Source organism: Lolium rigidum, chromosome 3 (genome assembly GCF_022539505.1).
Source record: "Lolium rigidum isolate FL_2022 chromosome 3, APGP_CSIRO_Lrig_0.1, whole genome shotgun sequence".
NCBI classification, from domain to species: domain Eukaryota; kingdom Viridiplantae; phylum Streptophyta; class Magnoliopsida; order Poales; family Poaceae; genus Lolium; species Lolium rigidum.
In genome coordinates, this window is record NC_061510.1 from 72,249,176 (window position 1) to 72,259,287 (window position 10,112).

At 43.0% G+C, this 10,112-nt stretch overlaps 1 long non-coding RNA gene across 1 annotated transcript; it reads right to left on the reverse strand.

Moving 5' to 3' along the window:
- Window positions 1-3,073: 3,073 nt before the first annotated feature.
- Window positions 3,074-8,779, reverse strand: LOC124696774. The gene is made up of 5 exons (XR_007000728.1): window positions 7,988-8,779; window positions 7,578-7,725; window positions 7,434-7,506; window positions 4,738-4,837; window positions 3,074-3,351 (listed from the first exon to the last, which is right to left on the reverse strand). It is a non-coding gene; the product is annotated as an uncharacterized LOC124696774 (long non-coding RNA).
- Between the last annotated feature and the right edge of the window lie 1,333 nt (window positions 8,780-10,112).

Below are 10,112 nucleotides of genomic sequence, written 5' to 3' on the forward strand. Positions count from 1 at the left end.
GATTGGGAGTTGAGGGTTCTATTTAGCTGTAAGCTCAAGGTTTATTTTGGACTTTTTCTTCCCAGATTATAGACAACGAACATGAAATGTTTTGTGTACAAATCGGAAGCCGTCGGATCCTCCAAGTGTAACATATCGTAACATTTTTTTCAACATGTGGAAAAGTGCCAGGGCCCACAAACTAATATATATACATTCAGAATTTTGGGTCAGAATCATGCCAAATGCTAGCTTGCGCATGTTTGCCCGCTATTAGGGCCCCTTTTCCTCTTGTGGGTACAATGACATCACCTACCATCTACATTTAGAGGATGATTGGAAAGTCCTTGGGTATAAACTTGAGGATTTCAAAGGAGCAAATCATTCGGTTGCGAAGCACCAAATTCCTACTCTATAAGATGTGGAGCTTGTAGTGGACACTCAGAAATGTGGCCATGCATCCTCGAATGAAGGATGTGGTAAGAAAAGATCAGATTTGTAAAAAAGTTGGAATCACTGTTACATGCAAAATATACATGAGGTAAACTTCTATGTCAATTTATCTTGTGCAATGATACCGAACCTTGAAGTTTTGAGGGGGTACACCTGCACGTGGGCCGGCTAGGACGAAGCCCGGTGTGGGACACATCCTTAAAGGTTGTCGTAATTCATGAACGGAAACTCCGTGCGGCACTGGAAACCACCAAAGACTTTGACAGAAAACTTGGTGTGCCTATAAAACGTGAAGAAGATGAGGTCTCCAAGTTACAGGTTGTGGGACGAGGTGAATCGCGCCACGACCGAGGAACGGACGACCTTCTGCGTCAACAAATGCCTTCACTGACCATCGCTCGCGGCAGCAAGCGGCGGCCCGCATCAAGACGCGGTCGGGGATCCAACCTTTCACCGCCTCGAACACCGCGGGTGGACACTCCAGCGTTCCTTCATGTACACGGATAAGCCTGACAAAAAACTCGAAGTCGATGAGCTGAGACCAGTCCATCACGGGAGGACTCGCGAGCGAAGGGATCTTCTCCGACAAATTGCCCGTTTGATCCTTGCAAGTTGTCCCATCGCGTTTTACGGGGCCGCCCGTGGCTTGGACAACCGTCAGTTCTTCCTCAAGGATGGGAGGAAGCGGTTGGCTCGCCCTAGAACCTCGACGATGGGTTTGTAAGGGGGACACCATAGCACAGTGTCCTCGAGCGGTGGAATGATAAGCACAACCATCAGCACAACACACGTAATCTCGCCAGCACACAAAGAAGAAGATATGTCGAACATGTTGGATGCCTTTCGGCCACCGCGGGGTGTTTTAATTCATAAGCCCTAAGTCCTTGTCAACCCTCACTTTCTCGGAAGTCGAGGCAGAGCGAGTCCAAAGCGCCTCTTGGCCCAAAGGTATTATTACACCCGCCGACACAGGCATGGCATGGTGGCCCTTGCGAGAGTGCCTTGTTGCAGCCCCCACTATATTGATGGTTCGGCGCCTACACTAGGATAGAGGGTCAGCCCGCTCCCAGTTCTCCCGAAGGCGGTTGAGTGTGGACCACTGTAGGCTGCACCAGGGGAATGCTACGATGGGTTGGGGAACTCCGCCTGGCACACAAAACCCAAGACAAGCTTGGGTCTCAGCTCCCACAAGAGAAGGCCAAGAAGCTTTTCCCCTTCTCACGTAAGGATGCCAACGTAGGAACGACCATCATATCCAGGATCCTCTGGAAGGACCTGCCACCGCAGAAGACAAGTCCCTCGGCGGTGGCTCCCACGCGAAGGTCCCCAAGGTCTCAACGTCGGTATCCAGGGAGAAGGGCCCACTTGGCACAAGGCCTATGCTGGAAGACTAGGACGATAGGATAAAATGCCCTCCCAACAAAACCCTGCCTGATCAACCTAGCACAACAACATTGAACCCATGCACGTAGACCATCGCGGCGTGGTTCTGGCGCTTGTAGTAACACTTTGCCAATATAAAAGGAGGGCAGAAGGAAGGGAGGAGGGAAGATCAGTAGAACCCTCCCAAGAACAACTCTTGTAACTAGTTCATCACTGATACACCTTAGTTGCAGGACGTAGGGCTACATCCAAGGCAGCCTAAACCTAGGTAAAACCTCGTTATCTCTACATCCAAGGCAGCCTAAACCTAGGTAAAACCTCGTTATCTCTGTGTGTACTTGTGTTCTTCGTCTGCGCCGATCGAGCTCGTCACGTGTTGCGCCCCTAGTCGAACATAAAAGGGGAGCTCCCATCCCCGGTGTTAAAATCTTGGCACAACAGGTAATTTTTATTGGAGTGAAAGATTTCCTGGCAAAATAATACAAACCAGAATTACTATTCATCACGAGGTATGCAAGTGCCGCTGAGAAATTATTGTCCAAGAATTATGTGTCGTCCGTTGTGTAATTATCGAAGGTAAATGTTATCAAAGTTAAAGGTTTGCGAATAATCACTGTCAAAGCGTGTCGAGCACTGGTGTGAAACTACCAGGGAAATGTCGAAGCGTGTTGAGCACTGGTGTGGAAGTACCAATGGAATATAGTTGTTGAGTCTAAAGTTTGGGTCTTTGTCGAACGGCGCCTAAAACTGAATGGGAATTATCGTTAAAAATTACGCAGCATTGCAGAACTACTACTGAATAAATATTATCGGGTAATTATTGCTGGAGCTAAGGATTTACATCACAAAATTTGCGGTAAAATAAAAAAACCTCAAAAAAAATGGTAAAAGGAAAAAACCAAAGTATTAGAATGAGGAACATTACTATATGGATGTAGAAAGAGGCAACATGGCGAAGCAACATTTGGCTAAAATTGGCTCTCTACAGTGCCTAGAGGCTTGCTAAGGACGTGGAGCGCTGAGGAGACTTGAATTAATATATTGTATCTATTGGACTAGATGGACCTAGCGCGCTCTGCAGCGCCATCCTCCGGTACCAACGTTTAATTTATGCGGCATGGTTGTTTTTTTGTCAGCATGTATTCTGTTCAGAAAAAAGCGACCCAAATTTGTCTAGATACAAAATTTGTCTGGATACAATGTATGAAAACGCATTTTAGTTTGGTATTCACTTGTGGCCAAGTCACTAACTACAATCATCGAAACACCAAAACATTCGAGGTTCCATGGTAGTCCAACCTTGCTCCTACAATCGTGTGGGACAATATGCACAAGAGGCAATATGAGTTTGATGGGCAACAGTGGCAAACAAAAACAATCAAGAACTGGTGTTATTTTGTTGCCACCCTCAATACTTTCTCAAATCTCTAGCAGGCAGAACATATCCATCGACCTTCCAGCCTAGGAGCAATTTTCATCCCACCACCACCAACTTTCTTGTTCATGCTCCCCGTCTAGAAGAGAAAATGGAAAGTTCTGCAGCAAAGACGAAGCAACAGTTCAAGACTAATTGTATTCAGAGATTTCTGAAAATTATAGTGATTGAAAAAGGAGGAGAATGCACTATTATGTACCTCAAATGTGTGACAATATGATATCACCAAAAATAATATGCAAAACAAAGAGTACATGACAAACAGGAAAAGGACTGAAAGTGGGCATGCTAATCTACGTCCTAACTGCCCAGCAAATGTACTATCCAGTCTTTACCAATAAAAGGAATGGAAAATTTAGTAAGCATAATCAACATTGCGCTCCATGCAGTCCATTTCCACTATTAGCTTATGAGCTCCTGTATAGCCACACCACATAATATTTTCACTACATTCCACCTCAATTGCTTTATTTGACTTTCAGAAGTTACCTTTAAGAGGAACATGAGAACCCCTTTTAACATGTACACCATTGCATGAATCACATTCCTCTATTATTAGAAAAATAAAAAGAGGAATCATATAGAAATAAGACTGAACATATATCATGTACAGCTGAGCATTGGTTTTAGACTTCTACTTAATTTTTATGTTAAAATCAATTTAACATCCATGAGGCATTCAAAAAACCAACTCAAGGGCCAGGCTTCTAAATACCCCTTTCCCCATAAAATTTACCTGAGCACATTATGACCTCAGAAAATAAACCATGTGCAAAGCTCCTTATACACGAAAATATCTATGACAACAGTATGCAGGACACTAATCTTAGCAAAAGCAAGTACCTGAACAGATCATGAAAATTAAAAATAGAGCATCTACTCAGCGAATTGCGCAGGAAATACCTATGATAATTGTATGCAAGCCATCGGGCGTACTGTACTTTGGAGAACTGGCCTCTAAGAATAACTTCAGATAATTCACTTCGTTTTCTTGCGCCTAACTATCGTGTGGGTTGTACTTTCGGATTATTACCGGCCTCTAAAAGTAACTTTAGAAAAAAAAAGTTTGACTATCATGTACAACTTTTTTCTTGCAAAAACGATCATGTACTGTTGCAAAGAATAGTTATTATCTATAAACCGCAAAATAAGAAGCACTCAACTTCTGGATCCCCATTAATTAATTTAGATGCATTTTCTTATTAGATGTAGTTCTTTCCTTGTGAGAAATCACATAAAAATAGTACAAAGAACAAACAATCTTGTGATAGAACTACGGCAAATCAAAAACTTTCCCCTTTAAGCATCTTTTCATGTTTCTAGGGTCGCAACTACAGATATGCATTGAGCAATTTTTTTGAAAGAAAACTACGTTAAAGATTTGTCTGGGGCATAAGTAGTTATCTCGATGTAGCAACATCGAATAATCATAATATTTTTCAAAGAAGAAAAGGAAAAAAGAAATGAAGGATTAGCATTGGACTAACCAACGTAGGTATTAAACCACTTCATGATGTAGCAATCTTTTATGCATAGTCCATACTTCGCACACTCTGTCTAGTTACTTTCCACCTTTCTTTCTTGTGCCTACAAATAATAACGGATAGACTATGCTATAAAATCAGTGAAATAAAAATCAGATGTTATATATTTTGAAACAAATGTGCAGTTTGCTCAGACATATTTTTTTGCAAACAACTCTTGCTGTATTTCTTCCACAATCTGAAAGCACAATAAGATGTACATCTAAACACTGGAATTTGACATCACTACAATTTAGGCTACGCCATTAAGACACTTAGTCTCTGAAATATAATGTACGTAGGGAAGGACTTTTCTCTGTAAGACACTTAACAAAGAATGCAACTTCTCCATGATTCTCATACAAACTAAGATTCAAAACGATTTCTCCAACCCCTATACTCGATGGCACCTATGTCAGTATCAAGGTAAGAAAACAACCTTATATCCCAATGCATTGACAGTGGCATCAGATGCTACTCACTACTATGTTCTTTTGTATTGAGCGATCTAGACCCTTCAAGGCCACGGGGATCACTTGCATCAGCATCTGTGTTTCTGGTTTACATAGCTACATGGTTAGTACTTTATACATTTATCTAGCTTGATAATGCTAGCCGACATCTCCATCTAATTCAAATATCAATTTGCACCAATAGAATCTCTGCTGGTAGGTGTATTTTAAAAGCTGCACCAAGTACATGAAAAAATTGCTCAACTAAGCCTTTAGGCGCCCTATGTCATCTGAAGTAAAAAAATCAAAGGATACACAAGCAAACAATGAAAAATTATGAGTAGGAGTAGAAGTACCAGTAAATCTATACCCTCGAGTTGACCGAATAACATGACAGCAAACTAATGGTAAAACTATTATTACAAAATATAGTTCTAGAAAAAAAAATCTCTACAGCAATTTCCAGGACATAAGATTCCAAACATGTTAAAGGTTTCTTGTAGTTTCTCCACAAAAAGATCTTGTCATCGAGAAAAACATTGGGCATGAATTACAAATTTTTGGAATTGCTACCAAATCGGTAATTTAAGCATCAAGAAAAAACAAAATCTCCAATCTCAACCTCTTCACTTCAATATCAAAATGATCTACTGCCAACAGATTACCTAACCTCCAAATCACATACGGAGTATTGCAGGTTTGGACCTTTTCTTCCCTAAATAAAATCATAAATCTATTGGGGGAAACAAGGAAAAGCTATAGATGTGAATAGTTTAATGGAAAAAGAAGAAACCACAGATACAGGGTCGAGGAGGAGGAGGATCTCGCCCGGAGCATAGGCCCTCTACTCGGGCGTCCTGCGTGACGGCGATGGACACTGGGGTGGTGGAATATTGACCCTCGGCATCCTTGTCACACGGCCACGCCTCCTATAAGGGAACTGGCAGCAGAACAACCTTGGGTGACCTCGCCTACACCCCGGACCGATCAGGCCCGCCTCCATCAGCCGTCGCCTCCGCAACTTGCCGCGTTAAATGCTTCCTATCCTCCTCTAGACGGAGCCAGCAAATCCTCGTTGCGGGTGGTGACGGTGGTGGGGGTGTCTTGATGGTTGCCGCAACTCAGCGGGGGAGCATAAGAGGCGGCGAAGGCAGTCTATGTGGCGAACAGAAGAGGATGCGGGTACCTGATTTTTTTTTCTTTTAACGGGAGCAAGCCTAATTCTACGGTCGACAGAACCGACATACAGAAGGCCAGTCAATGCCCTACACACAGAGACTGAGAGACACCAACACGCACGCATGCCCACGCAGAAGGAAAGCGCTCCACAGACTTGCCAACATGCCCACAGGTGGGGCCGGCGACAACGACCCGCCGTTGAACCAGAAGCGCTCCCAACCCTAGGAGCTTAGTGCTCTTTAGAGATAGCTGTCCACCGTACAAAGATCCTTGATATTGAAAAGTTGTTCAAGAACTTGAACGTTTATATGAAAATATTTAGTTGGTAATGTCTACACTTAGTTACAGTTGCTCATGATTTGTAGCTCTGCAGAAAACAGTTTTTTTAATAAAATTTAGCCTCTTAAACTATTGAATATCTACTTTTATGGTCCACCAAGCATCTGTTTACGATCTGTAGCCACTTGGTCACTAACCAAGTGAGGATGGAATAATGGACATTATTTATGATATAATTGCTCCCTTTAATGTTTCCATGGATGCAACTGAGGTTTCAATCAGGCCTATGATATTTTACGACAATGCATAGAACAATAGAGCTCCAAGCACATAAGATTTATGTAGTTTATGTACCTCGGTCTTCTGTCCTGCACTCCCACTGCATTTTATTTTTCTATTTTACCAGAAGTGAGATGAGAGGCATCAGTAATAGGTATGGAATTTAACCAATCTCGACTTGGTACAATTGCTGTATATGAGATAGTCTATGGTTCAAAATATGAATTTGTTTATCTAGCATGAATGTGCCATTGAGGTTCTAACCTGCATTTTGGGGATTTTTATTGATTAATTCAGTAAATTTTTCCATATAAATGCATTCTGACTGCCCTGCTTAAATTTGAAATAGTATGGCCATTCAATCATGGTAAGAAACTCGTTTGCAGAAATGTGAAATAATCAATTTATTTCTTCCTGACGATGCATAAATGTATTTGACGCTCTAAACGGTAAAGCAGAAAATCCACTTACCAGACCCAGACCACTTCTTTGACGCTCTACATTTCTGAACCATTATTATCAGCTTAAGTCATGCGGTAGGAACCTAAATAGGAAGAAAACCTCATATTCAGCTTGAAACGATATTAGAAAACACTGGAAACAAAGAAAATGTACCTTGCTAACATGTCTATAGTGGAGACAGATCTTTTACTTAGTGCTTTCGCCTCCCACAATCATCATAGCGACATGAGGATGGATATTGATAAGATGTATATAGTAGAGACAAATCTGTTACTTGTTGCGTTCACCTCACAAGATCAACCTTGAAACAAAGTTAATTAATAATCTGCTACTGAAGGCCTCCTTACAAAAAACAAATTCAGCTAACAATTTATAGATGATTACCATTGCTGCATGTACTAACTTTCGTCTTACAAATTGGAAAGTCTTATAAACAATCAAATGTTCTATCAAAGACTCCCTAGCTAGTCCCTTAGGGAGGTGTCGTGCTGTGAATACAAATAATAATGTCTGAATCTAAGCTCGTTAAAATGTAGCTTGCAACAACGAAAGAAAGGATATACCTATGAAGAATATTCAACGAAATGCTCATCAACCGAGCAGTCCATGGCAGGGCCTCGCTCAGCCGCTCTGTAGCCTTTTTCTTACATAAGAGCATGAGTAATTTCATAGAGGCTCTATCTCCTCAATCTCTTGCCTGCAATGTCAGACCTGTCGAGCTCCTTGTGACAGCCTGCCGTCCAGGCCCGCCGCCTATTCCAGGACGGCCAGAGGCGTGCCTCTACTATGCAGTCGATGACACCTCACAATCAGTAGATCCTTGCGGAGCATGACACCGACCGTGACGCAACACAGATAAAACAGGAGGCCGACCTGTAATGCAGTCGCTTTGTGCTCCTGTTCCATCAATCTCGAACCCCTCTGTTCTACTTCACCTCTGAGGTCCATACTCCATACCCACCATCCACTCGATCAAAACTCGTCTGCCTCTGAAAGGCATTGGCTTCAGAGAAACGGACATCCACTCCAAACTCTTCCTCCTCTGCGATTTATTGGCTAAAAACAAAGGGGCCTAAGACTTGGAAAAACAGAAACAAAATTAAACCAAATTAGAGAAGAGATGGAATTCGCCTGGGGCTTTTGACCATCTTTGTAGCCATGGCAGCGGTTGTCATCGTCCACAGGCTGCGGCCATCATCGTCGGCCTCAATCTGGCCGCACGGCTAGGGTTTGCCGACGCCTGATTTGGGTTGGAGAGAGAGAAGGGGAGATAGAGATGGGCATGGCAGGGTTGCCTCATCCAGGCGCCGGTGCTCCATATCGAAGCGGAGGTCGAGGCGAGGGCGCTAGGGCACGGCGACGGCTCGGTGGAGGGCTAGTGGGCTAGTGGCGTTGGACTATGGAGGAGAGGAATAGAAGTTGCCGACTGACCTTTGCCAACATCACAGGTTAGGAGAGAAAACAAAAGCAATACCGGCATCCCGTATTCCCGTGTCACGCCGCCTGGGCAGGGAACGAAGACGAACCGACGTACACGCACACAGACACGGAGCCACGACCAACGAACACATGCGGTGAAAAAAAGTGAACACACTGGCAGGTGGGGCTAAACCGAGCGGAAACGGTGGAGCAACCACAGGCTCTCAAAAGACTGGGAGCTTAGAGCTCTTTAGAGATAACCTATATGCTGTGTATGTCTCGTTTTTCGATTAAATCTGGAATCCCAAATCGTTCGTTCTGCTGATACAACTGGCTGCCATCGGGCTCGCTCAAATCTTGAATTCTTTATCCATCCGGAGTTTCAGGCGGTATCGTCCAACGGACAGCTAGGACGGGACCTAGACGGCCAGATTTTTTTTTTTTTTTTTTTTTTTTTTGCGAACTAGACGGCTAGACGTTGCACACCCACCGTTGCTTGCCCACGACCACGAAAGCACATCGTAGACGTGCCATAGGCTGCATGATAATCATCCCTGTAGACGATTGTTGTAGTTATGTTATTTTTCATCTTAGTAATTTAATTACATGTTATTTAATGCATATTGCACATATACCGATTTTGTTGCAAATTTTGAAGTTGGACGAAATTGGTAAATGGATTGATCCAAAATGTAATTTAAACATTTGTTGCGGTGTAACCTATAATAAAATCCTGGATCCTCCACTGAATAAGAGTGTAGTTGATATGACTCAGTATGAAGCATGGTATGAACAAGACCCTCGGTTGATCATCTTTGCACTTTTGATCGTCGTGCATGTTAAGACGGTGTCCGACCATAATAACTTGGTGAACCGACGTACTCCAATAATCATAACTAAGTAACTAACTATGAAGAATACTCGAAGCCCTATAGTGTACACAGTGACTGCCGCGGACAACAAGGTGGTTGTCACTCGTGACACAATCTTTGAGGAAGACAAAGCTTGGGATTGGGGCTCTAACGAATCGGTGCATCAGTCTTTTCAAGTTATTTATGCTAATTGTATGCTAATTGTGAATACTAGTGGTTGGGGCGCCCCTGGGGCGCCTCCTCACTGGTATTGTGCGCCCCAATCACAACATGATAACAAAAATTGTCTCATGCACCGGTACAAAGCTTTTTTTTCCGGCAACCAACACTACTCAGTGCTCTGATTTGATACAATGTATAATATATAGAAGGACCAATCACAAATGAGCCACAAGTC